The sequence below is a fragment of the Mauremys reevesii genome, linkage group 2 (assembly GCF_016161935.1).
Source record: "Mauremys reevesii isolate NIE-2019 linkage group 2, ASM1616193v1, whole genome shotgun sequence".
NCBI classification, from domain to species: Eukaryota; Metazoa; Chordata; order Testudines; family Geoemydidae; genus Mauremys; species Mauremys reevesii.
Window position 1 is genome coordinate 109573910 of NC_052624.1, and position 18302 is coordinate 109592211.

Consider the following 18302-nt stretch of genomic DNA (forward strand, 5'->3'; position numbering starts at 1 on the left):
TATGACCAAATGGCGTCAGAGCTACAAAACATTCAGAGCCCCCTACAGCACAACACTTGTATAAGGGTTCATTTGTTAAAGTCCACTCTGAGAAACTGAGTAGTCAGGATCACAGATCAGCCAGTGAACACTTCACCTGAAGATGTAATACCTTAATGCACTTTGTGTGGGATAAATCTGGCTAAATCAGTCTTTCCTGCTTCCACCTCTTGTTGAATTAATTTCTCTTAATAAAGAAATGATCTAATCTGCATCTGGACTCAAAGAATATTTATTTCTTAATGTATCTACTAAAAGGGACCTATGCATAGTGATTTTTTTAAACAAGTGTCTCAGACAAACTTCAGTAAAAATGCAGGCCCGCTTTCTCAATCCCTCCCACCAAGTCACATGACAATCATTCCAAATCCCAGACACCTCCCAACCTCCCTGCCCCAACCCAGTGGGTTTCTCCACCACACATTAGCTGGAGCTCTTTCCTTCACCTAAAATACGTGCAACCACTAGGAACGTTGCATGTTGCCAAGTTCAGCAGTTCCCTCGGCACTCAGGACCCAGATGCTGGAAATCAGTTATGTGGTGACTATTTTTGCTTTTCAGCCTGATTTTACTGAACCACAGAAGATCAGGAAAACTCAGCTCTTAAGTGCCTTGTGAGCATAAGACAGGGGGAAAAAAAATACAAAACAGATGTTTACCCTCAGTCGGAGCGTTCCTGAAATACTGCTGCTCCCTTTGCTTCCAGACTCCCTCCCTTCAATAATTGCACTTTTTTATAATGTACAGTAAACTTGTCTATAGACTGTACTGTTTGGCCATTTCATTATAACCAGCCTATTTTGCATCAAACCACAACTGTAACAGCTGCCCATTCTAGAGCCAACCCAGAGATGCTGCACACAAGTAGCACACAGAGCCTTGGCATTTGAGATACCCACATCAAGTTCAATAACAACGTGAACCATATGTTGATAAGATGCCAAAGAGGGTCCCCACCTGATTCCTACTGGTCTAGAATCGCAGCAAACCTTATGTCCATGCCTGTAACAATAAAAAAGCAGCATGTTCTGACTTGTAATGTGCAAATATAACAAAGTATTTTAAGTAAAAATATCTAATAGCATATTTCATGCATACTAAAAATTACCATTTAATTTTTAAGGTTGCCACCTGTTTCTAGATACTATTTTTTATTCCTATCAATGGTTTGCAACGCCCTCCTGAAATTACACATATACAGACAAAATGGTGGTTACAAAATCAAGTACTCAAAGGCTTAGGAAATGCCAGATTTAAGGTTGGCCACACAACCTTAATTCTGCTCCTCTTGTGCATATGCATTATGATACAGCCTTCAATTACATGATCACATACAATTTCCAAAGGACTCTTGTCTCAGTGTATATGTACAGATATCAATTTTCAATGTCCCTCCCATCCAGCATATGCTGACTCCATCTCCTCCATTCACCCCAGTCCCAATTTCCCCTCTGTGCCTTCCAGTCCCAGCCTTCTTGCCCAGCTAGTTCCAGCCCGACCTACCAGTCTTTCTTCCCAGTTCCTCTCTTTTCCCCTCCCACTCTTCCCTCGTCCTGGTGCCAATCTCAACAGGATCCTCCTCTAAGTCTACTCCTTTTCCTTGCCCCCAGTCTCACTCTTGCTCCCTCTGTATTTCAGCCAGGTAGCTTCCTTCTCCATGCTGCCGAGTGCCAGCAGGGAGGTCATTGACAGCACACTAGAGACAGATGCATGCACAGTCTGTTTACATGCAGAAGTTGTGAGGGTCTGGAGCATGGCCAGTGCAGACAGAATCTTCAGGCAATTAAGCTGCTAAACTCTAAGAAGTCTCAATGGAGCATGTGGGTGAATGAGATTTTTCAAAGCTTTATGGCTTGGATAAATTTGTGCAGATTTTCATAGAAAGAGCAAAAGGCACATCCTTGATACAAAGGCAGTCTCCTGCCATATTTCAAGTTCCTGCTCCAAAGCATGGGGGCTCTAGAACTTCTCAAAGAGAAGACCGCCAAAACACGTTTTTCCCTAGCCTGGTTCTCAGAAATGGTTGACCCGTTGAATTTTCCCCAACAATTCAGCTTGATGCAGACCCTTGGCATAGAAAATTTCAGCCTAAAAACAGTTAAAGTTTGGCAACAGAATAAGCCATTGAAAACAGGGTCTCATAATGGGAAGTGCCAGGTAACTTAATAGACTGTGATACTCAACAGTATAGGCTGAAATGTCAGCATGAAGGGAGAATACCCACCTCAACATTTCCTTTACATCAAACAGACAGCACCAATTCCAGTGGCTGGGAGATATCAACATCTGGATGAAGAATTGTATCTTGAAGCTGAACAAAATGGAGTGCTACTGATGCTTTGAGGAATTTGCTTCCTCCATTTTGCTCTCCAGAAAGGGCATCTGCCTCTCAACCATCAAGGCTGTTACTTTCTAGGTCCTTCACAACTACTAGAAATGCCCTCTTCCACCTTTGGCTGTCCAAAAGACTATGCCCTGTTCAAATCAGACTCTGAATTGGCCATGGTGATCCACATACGTGACCTGCAGGCTTGATTATTTTGAAGTTCTGTTCCTAGGGAGCGAAGCCAGAGCCTATGGAAAAGTCTCCAGCTAGCTGAGAATGTAGCCCGGGGCGGCCAACCTGAGCCTGAGAAGGAGACAGAATTTACCAAGGTACATTGCCAAAGAGCCAGAGTAATAGGTCAGCAGCCCCCCCATCAGTTTCCCCCCTGCTCCCAGCCCCGCTGATCAGCGCCCCCCTCACCCACCTACTGATCAGCTGTTTTGTGGTGTGCAGGAGGCTCTTGGGGGAAGGAGGGAGGAGTGAGGGCACGGCAGGCTCAGGGGAGGGGTGGAGTGGGGGCAGGGCCTGTGAGGGATTGAGCAGTGAGCATCCCCCGGCACATTGGAAAGTTGGCACCTGTAGCTCCAGCCCTGGAATCGGCCTATACAAGGAGCCGCATATTAACTTCTGAAGAATCGCATGTGGCTCCGGAGCCGCAGGTTGGCCACCCCCGATGTAGCTGCCTGCATGCTCAGCAATGCTTGCCACAAACATCACCTACCCCAGTGCACAGTTAACTCCACTGGCTTCCTCACTGTAAAGTCAAGTAAAATCTCTTATGATTTTCAAAGCCATCCACAGCATCAGCCCTTGGCCCCTGAGGGACTGACTCTCTCTGTCCCCCTGCCTGTAAGACCATGATGTCCCACAATAGTTATGTTCCAGTGGAACATTGTCACTGTCAACTTCTAGGGTAGGTCACAATTGCAGAAAACAGCTTTCCCAGCGTCAGGCTCCTATCATTGGAAAAATCTGGCCATGAAATTCTCTTATCTGCATGTCTTTAAAAAAAGTCTCTGATCAATACAGGAAAGAAAGAAAAAATAGCCGTCTCTGAAATTCATAATATGGAATTCTGTCTGAGACGTATAAACTAACACTTCCTATTAATGTTGTCATTTTCCACATTGCAAGTTTTTCTCTGCTATGTTTCCAGTGGTGATGAAGCTAACTTAGAGAGAGAAGTAAAACAATTAGCTAAGTATCAGGCTCATCATTTAGATCAAGAAATGTGCCCAGTTCTGGAAATACTGGACCAAATCCTGTAATCATTATTAGTCCTTATTGAAGCAGAGCTCCCATTGATTTTAAACTGGAGCAGGTTCTTAAACATTAACACAAACAGTGCATACTGTACACCATAAATGTTACCACTATCAGCCTTAACAAAACAGAACCCAAGGGCTTGTCTACAAAGGGAAATGGCCTGGAATAGCTATTCAATACTAGCTCCCTGTATGGACACACCATCTGCCTTTTTGTGGATTAAGATAAACTGCAAAAAAAGGTTCTTCGTGTAAAATAAGTGTCCATATGGAAAGATAGTGTTTTAAAATTCACACCCTCGCTTATTTCACAATAGCTTCCCTAGGTACACAAGCCTTCAATGCTAGCAGTTCTGCCCGCTGATATTCAGCCAGCCAAGTCTTGCAGGGATTTGGCAGTGATGAGCTAACAGATGGTAATTCAACAGCACTTTTCAGCAGAGGTCATTAATAATATCAGGCTCCTTTAATACTTCAATTATAGTTGTCCCTTTGAAAGAGCTGCTTACATTCACACATCTCCCATGATCAAGAAGCAGTAGATTTGAGCCATTCCTGCTCTCATAACTCTTGATGCTTCCAAGAGTGGAGGACTCTGTGGAGAAATGACTCTCGTGTTCGCCTATCCACAAAGCAGCCTAAACAAAAGTCCCCAAAACTGTCAGAAAGTGGGAGAAGTGTCAGGACACTTAAAATGGGCCCAAATTAGATATGCAAGATCAGTACCTCTTCCAGTACTTGTCTTGGTATTACTGTAGGGTTTTCATATAAGCTTGTTATTTTTGTTCATCCATCCATGGCCATCATAAAATAATAATTTGCATAACAGCCTTCCATATGAGATTCTCAAGGCACTTTATGAATGCTAAGACTCACAACAGGTTTGGAGCTAGGAAAGTAAACATTCACATTAGGGCCAACTGAAGAGTTTTTTGCTGAAGAATTCAATTTCTTCTAAATCGAACTGTTGTAGGAGAACGTGTCAATTTCAACAAAATTTTCCATTGAGAAGTTGAAAGACTGTTTCAGTTCATTTCTTTCTGACTTTTATATTAAAATATTAATGTTATATTCATTTACATTATATAAATATAATGTTTATGTATCTTAAATATGAAGTCTAAACAAAACATTTCAATGGTCCCAATGAAATTTTTTCCAAATTTCCCTTTTGTGGGAAATTTCCAAATTTCCACTTTTTGTTCTGAATCAAACAAATATTTTCTATTTGAAATGTCAGAATTTCCCACAGAATGGGAATTCTTACTCCCAACCAGCCCTAGTCTACATTTTGCAATGGGTAAAATAAGGAACAGAGAGGTTTAGAGTTTTTTTTAAAATGTATCCACTCATTTTCAGTGTCTTCATTTTTGATTACTGAAGATGAGAAATTTTGGGTTAGATCATAAAGTGATGAGCAGCTCTGGTCTCAGATGTCAGACCTTCTGTGCCTCTAGTTGGGTAACCAAAAAACAAAGCACTCAAATTTAGTGGGAGGTTTTGAAAGTATTGGGTGTGTGACCTTGGGCAAATCACAAAGAGAATGTGACAGAGCTGGGAATATAATCCAGACCTCAGATGCCAAATCAATGCTTTAGCCAGAAAACAGTCCTTCCCCACTCAAAAGCCTTTTCTTGTTCTCTCGTTTATAGAACTTGTGTTGTGTCCAACCTTATCAGCTGCTGCTAAGACTAGCTACCCAAAGATTAGACTAAAAAACTCCAGCTTCCTGGATGTTAGTCAGTAACTTAAGAAAAAGAAAAAAAGTTATATTTTAAAAATGTGTTTGTTTCCAGGGGATAAATGGAATTTCCAGATTTGTTGGATTTGGAGTGAGTGAATTTTTATAGCTGCGTTTAACCCCTCTGGAAAAAGGTGACAAGTCTATTGAACGGGTCTACCTGACCACACTACATAATGCACACAAACGGTATGATGGATTTGCATTGATGCATTTCTCAGCTAAACCAACTTCTGCTTAGATGTTAGGCGGGGAAAACAAGAACACTGTGTAAACATTTCTTATTGCCTTTTAACTGCTCATTCCAGTTTATACTGATGAATAATGACAGTGGGAGTTGTTTCAAATCCTTTTTACTGATAACTTTCTATCCATGAAAGGAGGATCATAATCTTTAATTTTTCTCAGTGCCTGGCAGGGTTTTGGTGGCAGGGGTGAGAAGGTCTAAAACTATCTAAAAATTTTTTAAGTTTTTTTTAAAAATTGAGTACTGTATTATCAACATTTCTATTTGCTTTCCAGTAGAGCTGGATGGGTGTTATGGGGCCCCTGGGGTGCAACCTGGACTGTGGGACTAAAATAAGACAGGAGATCTACATCACTCACTTCACCTCTCTACAAAGGAAAAAGGACTGTAAGCTGTCTAAACTCCTACCTGCCACATGGGGCCACAACCGTGGTACCCCTAACCCACCCAGCAATATCGTCAATCTATCCAACCACACACTCAGCCCAGAAGAAACGTCTGTCCTATCTCGGGGACTCTTTTTGCCCTGCCACCCCCACCAACATGATACAGTTCTGCGGCGATCTGGAAGCCTACTTTCGCCGTCTCCGACTCAAAGAATACTTTCAGGACAACACTGAACAGCGCACTGATACACAGTTACCCTCCCACCAACAGCACAAAAAGAAGAACTCCACATGGACTCCTCCTGAGGGTTGAAATGACAGTCTGGACCTATACATTGAATACTTCCACCGACGTGCACAGGCAGAAATTGTGGAAAAACAACATCGCTTGTCTCATAACCTAAGTCGTGCAGAACGCAATGCCATCCACAGCCTCAGAAACCATCCTGACATTATAATCAAAGAGGCTGATAAAGGAGGTGCTGTTGTCATCATGAACAGGTCTGACTACCAAAAGGAGGCCGCCAGACAACTCTCCAACACCAAATTCTACAGGCCACTGCCCTCAGATCCCACTGAGGAATACACTAAGGAACTGAACCATCTACTCAGGACACTCCCTACACTAACACCGGAACAAATCAACATACCCTTAGAGCCCCGACCAGGGCTATTCTATCTACTGCCCAAAATCCACAAACCTGGAAATCCTGGACGCCCCATCATCTCGGGCATTGGAACTCTCACTGAAGGACTGTCTGGATATGTGGACTCTCTACTCAGACCCTATGCCACCAGCACTCCCAGCTATCTCCGTGACACCACTGATTTCCTGAGGAAACTACAATGCATTGGTGACCTTCCAGAAAACACCATCCTGGCCACCATGGATGTAGAGGCTCTCTACACCAACATCCCACACGCTGATGGAATACAAGCTGTCAGGAACAGTATCCCTGATGATGCCACAGCACAACTGGTTGCTGAGCTCTGTGCCTTTATCCTCAGACACAACTATTTCAAATTTGATGACAATATATATCTCCAGATCAGTGGCACCGCTATGGGCACCCGCATGGCCCCACAATATGCCAATATTTTTATGGCTGACCTGGAACAACGCTTCCTCAGCTCCCGTCCACTCACGCCCCTTCTCTACCTACGCTACATTGATGACATCATCATCTGGACCCATGGGAAAGAGACTCTGGAAAAATTCCACCACGATTTCAACAGCTTCCACCCCACCATCAACCTCAGCCTGGACCAATCTACACGGGAGGTCCACTTCCTAGACACTACGGTGCAAATAATTGATGGTCACATTAACACCACCCTATACCGAAAACCTACCGACCGCTATGCCTACCTTCATGCCTCCAGCTTCCATCCCGGGCACACCACAAGATCCATTGTCTACAGCCAAGCACCGAGGTACAACCGCATCTGCTCTAACCCCACAGACAGAGACCAACACCTACAAAATCTCCACCAAGCATTCTCAAAACTACAGTACCCGCACGAGGAAATAAGGAGACAGATCAACAGAGCCAGACATGTACCCAGAAGCCTCCTACTGCAAGACAAACCCAAGAAAGAAACCAACAGGACTCCACTGGCCATCACATACAGTCCCCAGCTAAAACCCCTCCAGCGCATCATCAGGGATCTACAACCCATCCTGGAGAATGATCCCACACTTTCACAGGCCAGTCCTCGCCCACAGACAACCTGCCAACCTGAAGCATATTCTCACCAGTAACTGCACACCGCACCATAGTAACTCCAGCTCAGGAACCAACCCATGCAACAAACCTCGATGCCAACTCTGCCCACATATCTACACCAGCAACACCATCACAGGACCTAACCAGATCAGCCACACCATCACCGGTTCATTCACCTGCACGTCCACCAATGTAATATATGCCATCATATGCCAGCAATGCCCCTCTGCTATGTACATCGGCCAAACTGGACAGTCTCTAAGGAAAAGGATAAATGGACACAAATCAGATATTAGGAATGGCAATATACAAAAACCTGTAGGAGAACACTTCAACCTCCCTGGCCACACAATAGCAGATCTTAAGGTGGCCATCCTGCAGCAAAAAAACTTCAGGACCAGACTTCAAAGAGAAACTGCTGAGCTCCAGTTCATCTGCAAATTTGACACCATCAGCTCAGGATTAAACAAAGACTGTGAATGGCTTGCCAATTACAGAACCAGTTTCTCCTCCCTTGGTTTTCACACCTCAACTGCTAGAACAGGGCCTCATCCTCCCTGATTGAACTAACCTCGTTATCTCTAGCTTGCTTCTTGCTTGCATATATAAACCTGCCCCTGGAAATTTCCACCACTTGCATCCGAAGAAGTGGGTATTCACCCACGAAAGCTCATGCTGCAAAACGTCTGTTAGTCTATAAGGTGCCACAGGATTCTTTGTTGCTTTGTGGGACTGCTGACCCTCTGTCCCACCAATCTGGGCTGCCTCTCACATGGTGATGCTGATGTCAAGCTACAAACCTCTGATAGGTACTGTACTTACACACACACACCCCACCCACCCAGAGGCAGGAACACACCCAGTTACATGAACGATCTCCCAGCCACTCATGAACCATCAATAAAGATGCTCCAGTCTATTCCCTGCAGCTCCTCAGCCTTGCACCCCAGAACTGTCCTGTCTTGCAGTGGTCAGAAGCCTGGCCAGTGTAAACTCATTACCAAACTCACCACTTTGACAAAAAGGTAGTGGATATGCAACATCCCTTATTAACCTGAGCTGAGATTTCCAAAACACTTCAACCAAAACAGATTTACTAACTACAGAAAAATAGTTATCACTTATAATCACAATCTCTGTTTAAGGTAGACTTAAATGTCAAATAAAAAATAAACCCACACATTCCAAATCCTAAACTTTTAGTCTAAGCAAGAGTTGACAAACAGCTTTTGGTTACAGTTACAGTTCCTCAATACACACAGGGCTGGCTTTAGTAAGTGCGGGGCCCGATTCGAATACCCGGCGGCGGTTATCCCGGCACTGAAGGACCCGCTGCTGAAGACCCGGAGCGAGTGAAGGACCCGCCGCCAAAGTGCCGCTGAAGACCCGGACTGCTACCGGGTGAGTAAAAAATTTAAAAAAGGAACTTAAGTTAGGTGCTCTTCTTTAGAGCGCGGGGCCCTCTTAAGCACGGGGCCCGATTCAGGGGAATCGGCCTAAAGCTGGCCCTGAATACACAGATTCCCTTCTGGACTGGGACCAAACTCTCTTCAAAGTCTTTGCCCTCCAGACATTCTTCCAGGTGTTGAGTTGGGGGTGGATGGGAGGAGAGGCCAAGTGATGATCTCACTTCCCCTCTTTTATACTTTCTTCCAGCTTACTGGAAAGATCCTTGCTGGGATGTGGGGATCAGATAGTCCCCATTGATCAAGCAGTCTCCACTGCATACCTGCCTTCTCTAAGGAGTCTCTGGGATAGTGGATTCTTTTCTTGATGGGTGTTGATGAGCCATTAACACTGTCTGGCTATTGATGACAACTCCTTTGTTGTAACAAAGGCTGGCTGTGGATGTTCCCAACCTCACAACATATTTCAGTAGCAATATTTCATAACTTCACATATAATGATACCACATACAATCCAACAGGATATTAATGTTCAACAGATCAAGGCTTTTAAAATGATACCTCACAAGGTATATGTTGTACATAACATATATCATGGTGAATATGGGGGTTCCAGGGTGCTACTTTGAGGTACAGAGTGTCACAATGGGAAATGCTTTTTTTCCTGTCCAGTGAAAATTTGAGATATCAAAGATTTTCCTGTAACGTGCCTGGGTAAAACAGACCTTTCAAATTCACACCCACACGCAACCTGCCTGGTGGTTAGGGTATTCCCTGTTAGATGGGATACCTGGAGGAGTCAAGTCCCTGCTCTGAATCTCTCTAGTTTTGAGCAGAAATTCCCTCCTGGACCTGAGAAACCTTTACATCACTCTCAGGAATGTTTTGGATTCTCACAGAAAGTTTCAGTTTTGACAAAAGGGCATTTTTGATGAAAAACCATTTCATTGAAAAGTTGCCAACCAGCTGTAGTATTCAATATGATTGACTGACTTATTACTACATAAGAGACCTTATCAAACTCCCATTAATCTGAAGAAAACCCAAGAACTTAATTTGATACGGATAAACAGTCATCTACTATACATGAAAAATATTCAGTTAGCTCAGAAAAGAATTAAAAGACGATTATTATTTTCCCTTCCCTTACACTAGCTGTCATGTCCAATTTTTTTTTTAAAAAGACTTTTGGTTTTAGAAGTTACAGCTACTAAGGCCCTTGATACTGCAATCTCATAGGGCACACGCTGAAATTTATGATCACGAATAGTCTCGTTGACTACGGGTATGTCTACACAGCAGCTGGGAGGTGTAATACCCATATATGTGCTATCTCTGCTCAAGATAGCACCTAAGAGTCACTTTGTGGCTGCAATGGCAGAGGCTAGCTGCCCACATACAGTGCCACCTGACCCTCTGGGTACATACTCAGGTGGCTAGCTCAATCTGTCACCCATTGCACCATGGCCATACTATTATTTTAGCATGCCAGCTTGAGCAGAGCTAGTGACTTTATGTCTACTCATGCTGGGAATTACCGCTCCCAGCTGTTGTGTAGACACACCGTGTCTCTTTTGAACACACTCCCTTCTCTATACCGATGTCAGATCATTTTTTAAAGGAGAGAATAAGATTTGTCTCCAACTCCTTCCCATTGATTTCTCTTCTCTATGAAAAATTGCTTGACACTTTGGTGAAAATGAAAACTTTTTCAGTTGTCACTCTTACCTTTTCAGCCTGGCCCCTCCACTTTATTTGTGAAGACAAGTTTTTAACTCAGTAAAATACATTTTTTTTTAAAAAAGATGACGACCCCATTAGTTTCTATTACTGCCAGGATCAAAGGTTATTTCCGGTATTAAAGATCATATTTATCCTCTTAACTATTTATAAATTCCCTTTCACCTGTTTACTCTGTAGTGCTGCCTCTTGGCTTGACCTTGCACAGCACAGGTGTAAAGTGCTGTGCATTTAATAGAAAGGTAAAAAGAGGGAGAACCACCAATATTACATTAATGAGCAATGGGAATGTTTAGCTAAATTCCTTCTTAGCAAGAGGAGCACATGTAAAGCTAGATCTCCTCTTGCACTCTTGGGAGGGACAGACCTCAATATTGATGCAAAAATTAATAAAAGTTGTAACCTTTTTGTAATGTTGGTTAATACAAACTTGTTTGCCTCTTTACAGAATGTTAAAATATACCTACAAATTATGCTATAGCCAGGATGCTTGAAAACAATACCTGTGTATGGGTTAGTTATATTATATGTTCAAGCGAATTAAAGAAATTACAGAAGGCTTCTGCTTTCTGTCATCCAGAAACTGGCTAAGGGCCAGAAAGATAACACCTCCTCGACCATAAAAGGGTTTTTGACTCCCACGACTTCTTACAGACTTTTAAAAAGCAGCTTTCCTAACTTTACTTTGCCTTAACTTTTATACTATGTTTAAAAGATGTACTGCTTATTGGAATTTGCGCATTGTACAAAATACTTAATAGACGTTTAATTGCTACCACAGATTGGAACTCTAAGAAGCTTGGGTCAAGAACCAACAAACCAAAAGAGTGTCCTATCTACAGGGCCGTCCTTAGGATTTATGGGGCCCTATGCAGTATTATTAAACCGGTGCTCCTGTGCCCGACAGCAGCCCAGGCTCGCAGCCCAGGAGGAGAGGGACAAGGCAGCAAAGGATACCGAGCTGCCAGGCCCGCCTCATGGCGGCCGAGAGTCACAGTTTCCTGCAGAGACCCCTGTACCCTCTCCCTCATGCAGAATGCACAGCGCCAGCCCCTGAATACGGCCCCTGCCTAAGGAGACTGCAGTGTGCACTGGGTGTGTGGGAGCCAACCCACTCTTACCTGCGGTCATGGGCTGTGGGGGAAGCTACTGCTTGGGGAGGCTAGCTCCCCAGCCCACCGATTCTGCCTGTGGCTCCACCCATACTCCACTCCTGCTCCGCCCCAGACCCCACCCCCACTCTGCTCAGGCCCCACCTTCTCCCCATTGTGTCCCTCCTCTCTTCCCTCCCCCCTGCTCACCCCATTTCAGCCAAATCCCTGAACCCAAAAGAAGCAAAATGACAACACAAAAAAACAAAACACACATTCTTCTGCAATTTCTTTCTAAAGAAAATGAAACATGTTTTCCACTGCATGCCAGATGGTGAAGACTGGACATACAGAAGGTACCTAATTAAAAGCACTAAATAGGAATAAAAATGTCAGTCATCATTTTTTTGATATACCCTGAAGTTTGTCAGAGATTTATTTTCAAAAACTTTGTAATAAAGACAAGTCAGCTGTCCTGCTGAATACAACATTAAATATTTTGGAATACATGATGCAGCTCTTCTCTGTTTTACATTTTCTTAATCAGAATTTCTAGGATTATTTTATCTTTTAAATGTACTCTTAAGCCATCGTAAAATAATCATTCCAGATTACTACATATTTAACTCACTGAAACAAAGACATTATTTTAAATTATTTAGTCAGAGATTTAGTGTGTTCATAACAATGTTCACTGCTTTTAGAAAAAAGGAACACTAATTTACTTTGTGTGATCTCCATAACACTAGACATGTTTATGAAATTTCACCAACTTTAAAAAAATATGTTTCCAGAGGTTTTAGGCATAAAGGATTTTATATCTTAAGGTACTGATTTTTCTAGAGGGTTCTCTTAAAACTAGTTCATCAGCAGGGGCAGCACCAGGCCCCAGCACGCCAAGTGCGTGCTTGGGGAGGCATGCCACGGGGGGCGCTCTGCCGGTCGCCAGGAGGGTGGCAGGCGGCTCCGGTGGACCTCCCGCAGGCGTGCCTGCGGAGGGTCTGCTGGTCCCGCGACTTCGGTGGAGCATCCACAGGCACGCCAGCGGGAGGTACACTGGAGCCACGGGACCAGCGACTGGCAGAGCGCCCCCCGCAGCGTGTCGCCGTGCTTGGGGCGGCAAAATGGCTGGAGCCGCCCTTGTTCATCATATAGTCAGAAGTAAAGAAAGGGAAGCTCATTTGTCCCGCTATCTGGAAGGAAAGGGGTGTTGTCCCTTTAAGGGCTCTCTTCAACAGGGGGGTGAAGGGACAAAGATGGACAGACAGGACAGGAAGACTTCGGAAGCAAGTTTTTTGTACTATTGTAATTAAAATTAAAATGTGTATTTTAGATAAGGCTGGTCTTTTGAAGGATTTATTTAAAAAAACTATATATGTCTGAAGATCCAAGCATTTAAAGCTAAAGATGAACACTCAAATTGTGCATCTAAAAATCTATGCAAGGATTTTTTAGAGATGTGATTTTAATAATCTTCAGCAACACACTAATGAAATATTTTTAAAGCAAATTTTAAACTAAGATCCTGTAGACTGACATGTTCTGAGTAACTATTACAGTGATGCACAACTGCTTTTGTCAGTAAATTCAGAAACTGACAGATACCTGGGGGTTGGCAAATGCCTGTTAACTGGCTTCATTACCACTTGAATTGCACTTTAACAGTTTCAATGTTGTGCTAATAGGTCTGGTAGGCTGGAGACTTTTTCACTTTTAAGTACTAGAGCCCCTTCCAAGTAAGGGTCACCAAGCTGCAGCAGCTAACTGTGGGAGCCTGCAGGAAGGGTCAGAACAGGGATAGGAAGAGGCGGGAGGGTGAATACTAAGACCCAGGGGTGCCCCACGCAGCCACCTATGCTGCATATGCCTAAGGACGGCCCTGCCTGTCTAGACCAGGACACCTCCCTCTTGTAAAATGATAAGTTTGGAATACATATAATTCCTTATCTCAAGAACAAAAAATCTGTAAAGAAAAGTGTTTAGGAAAGACCCGGTCCTGAAAAAGAATGTGAGGATGTTCTTTACACAAATACCCCAAAAAGGAACGTGGGGGATTGGTTATCAGAATGATAAATCTAGGTTGTAAAGAGGATATCTACCATAGGTGCCGACTCTGTGGGTGCTCTGGGGCTGTAGCACCCATGGGGAAAAAAAAATGGTGGATGCTGAGCACCCACCGGCAGCCCCCTACCAGAACCTCCTCCTCCCCCCCCCAGTGCCTCCTGCCCTCTGTCAGGCCCTGCCGATCTGCACCTCCCGCTCCCTCCCAGTGTCTACTGCCTGCCACAGATCAACTGTTTTGCAGAGTCAGGAGGCGCTGGGAGGAAGGGGTCAGGAGAGAGGGCACACTGCACTCGGGGGAGAGGGCAGAACTCGGCAGGGAAGGAGCAGGGAGGGAAGAGCGGGGTGGGGGCAGGAAGAAGCAGCCTGGGGACAGGGCCTGGGTGGAGCACCCCTCTCCCCTGGCAGATTAGAAACTCAACATCAATGGCCTCTACCAGCCCCCCTTTTCAAGAAAATTCTGTGCCCTTAAAACTTTAGAGAAAAACATGTGTAGTAGGGAAATGTTGTTAAAAAACATTGGATTATTTTTTAAATGTTGAAATGACAAACCATTTTGAAAGGCATATTTGAAAGTATTTTAACTAAATGCAAGAAGAGTGTGTAGTTTCTTAATATCACTGCTATGTAAGTGATAAAAGGCTTTATGTACCACCCTGAAATGTAATCTGAAGCACATATACTAAAATTGGAATGATACAGAGAAGATTAGCATGGCCCCTGCACAAGGATAACACCCACATTTGTGAAGCATTCCATCTAGTACAGCTGATTACTAATGTAAAAAGCCATTAAGTATAGAATAGTTATATTAATGCAGAATTAACTAATTACTGTCTGTGCTCCCGCAGCTCCCATGCCCAGCTCAGGAAGACAAGAAGAATGATCTCTCCAAAAATTGTTATGAAGTATCAACAACTTCTTTAGCTTAAAGACTAAGTAGTACTGATTTTTTTAAAAAGACTGTTTTTAAAGCTAAAATTATTTTATAAAGAATGAGTGTTTTGCCTTTTTTTTTTTAATTTCCTGTTGAATGCTAATAAAACCAAAGGAACATTTCCCAAAATGGACAGAATCAAAAGGAAATTCAAACAACTAAAAGTTATCTGAAACGTTCCCCAACAGGACACAGCCAATTAGAAGTGTGCTGCACATTCATTAAGCAGACTGCATATCAAAAGCTGAAAGTGTCAACAAAATCAACCCCTGAAGACATGGAACCGACAGAATGACAGTCGCCAGCTTGAATCTAAACAAGCCTGGAAAAGGAGTGTTTTCCTATAATTTCATGAAAATAAGAGTATAAAAAAATTCTGAAGTGATCATCCATGCCACTCAGCTACTGTACTCAAACAGCATGCACTCCTAAGCTCATCCTGTCCATCTCTGCAGCTAAGAACCATCACAGACAGCTAAGAAAAACAAAGACAACTCAAGAAGAAACCAACTCAAGGAAAACCTCTAAGATGTCCTCATGGATTGGTGAGAGGAAATTAATTGACACACTGGCAAGGGATTAGAATTAATAACTTTTAATGATTTTACTGGGCTATGGTAATGACATTGTAACAAACTATTAACAGTTTCTCCTGTTAATCACCAAATGGCTATACCATGTATTCCTGGAAAAGATACAGGGGCTAAACACTGGTAAACAGAGAAGTAGCAGGATTAAGATTCTTAATATTCATTAACTGGCCTGTTTGAAGACAGCTCCTTAAATGGCTTCTAAGTAACTGATTTAAATATTTTCTTTCATTTCATGAGATTTATCTGCACTGACAACCAATGCATTTACCTGAAGGCCAGTAAAACAGGAATACCTCACTAACAGAATCTGAATGCAGAGCCAAAACAGCTAGGTTGTTTATAATGGGGTAAAAAACCCCAAAAAACCTAATTCTGAGAACCCCAGATTTGTGAGGTGGGCATTTAAAGGTTTGGCTCTGTTAGTATCCAAATGTGATGCCTTGATATAGTACACTAGAGCCAAACACTGCTCTTACAGCCATAAAAGCTCATTGATTTAAACGGTTTGCATGATTGTAACCAAGGGCCAGAATATCGCCTTTTGTCAGTAAAATAAGGTACCCCATCAATTTTTGTTTGAGGGAGTTTTGTGGCTAGCACAGGTGAGTAATTATGCTTTGTTGTGTGGGTTGGGTTATCATATCACCCACAGCATTTAGAAAGAAGTGGGTTTCTATGGAGGTCTAAGTATTTCTACTCCAGGCTCTCTCCAAAAGCTGTTACAGAGCTGTCTGCCGTTCTGTGAAATACGACTCATATTGTAATAAAAAACCCTCATAAAACCATAGGATAAAATACCTTTGCCTTAAGGGCTGAATTACATTTTCAGCAGGTTTTTAGAACGAAAAAACAAAATAGAGTCAAACTGAAGTTACACTGCAGTGGCTATAATGAGATTTCCTTCGCTATCAGTGCTGGGAAGCAAAGGTCATGGTGTTAATATTCCATAAAAGTTTGCAGCATTTAAGACATTTTAAAAAGTCCGCAGACGATCTCAGCCTTTGCATAGATTTCTCTCCAAAATGCTTAACGATGTTGTCAGCATGAGGTGGTTAGTCAACATTCTAAAGTCTGAGCAAAGGTCAAGGCAAATAAAATATGCCGGAAAACTGAGCCCAAGGGTATGCTGTGAAATGTGGTTCTGAACACAATCCATCAATATGTACTCTCTGTTCTATTACTCACATGATCACCAACCCTGTTTCACTGTAAATCTGTGGTTCAGAAGTGTTCAAAAATTTCATGGGTTTGGTCATCTGTGTCAGTTACCAGCATATGATTTATTAAGAAGTATATTTTAATAGATCATAATCCTAACAGATCATAATCCAAATGGCAGATTATAAATCAGGTACCACTTGAAAATATGGTGTGATTATACCCAGGCTGGTAGCACAGCCTATTATTAAGGGTGCCTAACACTTCCTATCATAACACCCCCATTTTCAGTTGCTTTATAACTTTGCTATACATTAACCATTCAGGCTGAAGTTTTCTATACCAGGTGTCTACCTTAGGCTGAACTTCTCTGGAAAATTTCAGCCAAAAAAAATTCAGCTATTCCTGAAAACAGGAGTAGGGAAAAATATATTGTTTTGGCCATATTACATTCTAATGACCTTCTCTTTGAGAAGCTCTAGTGCCACACTGCTGTGCAGAAGAGACTTGAAATTTGGCGGGAGGTGCTTTTTACCATCCCGGTGAAAACCCGCCCAAGTTTGTGCAAGTTTTAAGCATCTGAAGAATTGCAGTTTGCCCATGTTCAGTACAGACTATTAGAGCTTCGCAGCTTAATCCCCTGAAGACTTCATCCGCAATGAGCATGCTCCAGTCTGGGACTGCAGAGGGCTGAGCAGGATTTTCCCTGCAATTGCAACACCCAGCTAGCTGCTCTAGGAGCTACCCCAGGTCCAAGCACCAGAACTAAGAGCAGGGCACCTGTCTCTCCTGTACTCCTGCTGAATGCCAGGCAGTGAGGAGGAAGCTACCTGAATTGAATGCAGAGAAGACAAGAGCTGGACCTTCTGAGGGGTGGGGAGAGAAGGGAAGCTGGGGCTGGGAGGAGGAGATGGACTGGCTAGGCAAAGAAACTAGGGTTGAGAACCAGTGAAGCAGAGAAGAAGGGAGACAGCTCTGATGGGAAGATAGTGCGTGAGATAAACTGGGACTGGCTGGTCTATGATTGGGACAAGGAAGTGGAGGGGATCACTGATATGGACAAGGATCCCAGAGAAGGAGATTGGAGCCAGTGGGGATGGGTATATGGAAAGTGAACAGGGGTGTGATTGGAAGCAGGGGGATGGAGGTGCAGGCACAGATCAGATAAAGGGGTGAATGGAGGGAAGGGAGACATCAGATAAGGAACTGAGAAGGAGGCTGCGATAAATGAATGAGGGGGGAGCTCCCTTTTATGGGCACCCAGCTGGCCAGTAGCTATAAAAATCTCTTAGTAGCTGTTCTCTACTTGCTTTACCTGTAAAGGGTTAAAAAGTCTCACTGCTGTACGTAGGTAAAAGGAAGTGAGTGGCCACCTGGCCAAAAGAGCCAATGGGAAGGCTAGAACTTTTTAAAATTGAGGAAAAAACTCCCCCTTTGTCCATCTGTGCGGGGGTTCTACTGGCTAGAGAGGTGGCCAGGGCTGGATCTATGCTGTAAGAAGCTTGGGGCCAGGTATGAAAAATCCTCAGTATCATATCTAGAAACTACTCATTTGAAACCTCAGATATGTAAATGGATCAGGAAA

The 18302-nt window shown here is 43.3% G+C and overlaps 1 long non-coding RNA gene and 1 other non-coding gene across 2 annotated transcripts in view; one reads left to right on the forward strand and one right to left on the reverse strand.

Annotated features, from left to right (window-relative positions):
* Positions 1 to 18302, reverse strand: part of LOC120396718 — a 190611-nt gene that overhangs the window by 121311 nt on the left and 50998 nt on the right. The window contains exon 2 of the long non-coding RNA XR_005593320.1: positions 997 to 1041. This is a non-coding gene — a long non-coding RNA (uncharacterized LOC120396718). The remainder of the gene's footprint in view (positions 1 to 996; positions 1042 to 18302) is intronic.
* On the forward strand, positions 14691 to 14794 carry LOC120399710. The gene has a single exon (XR_005595313.1). It is a non-coding gene; the product is annotated as a U6 spliceosomal RNA (small nuclear RNA).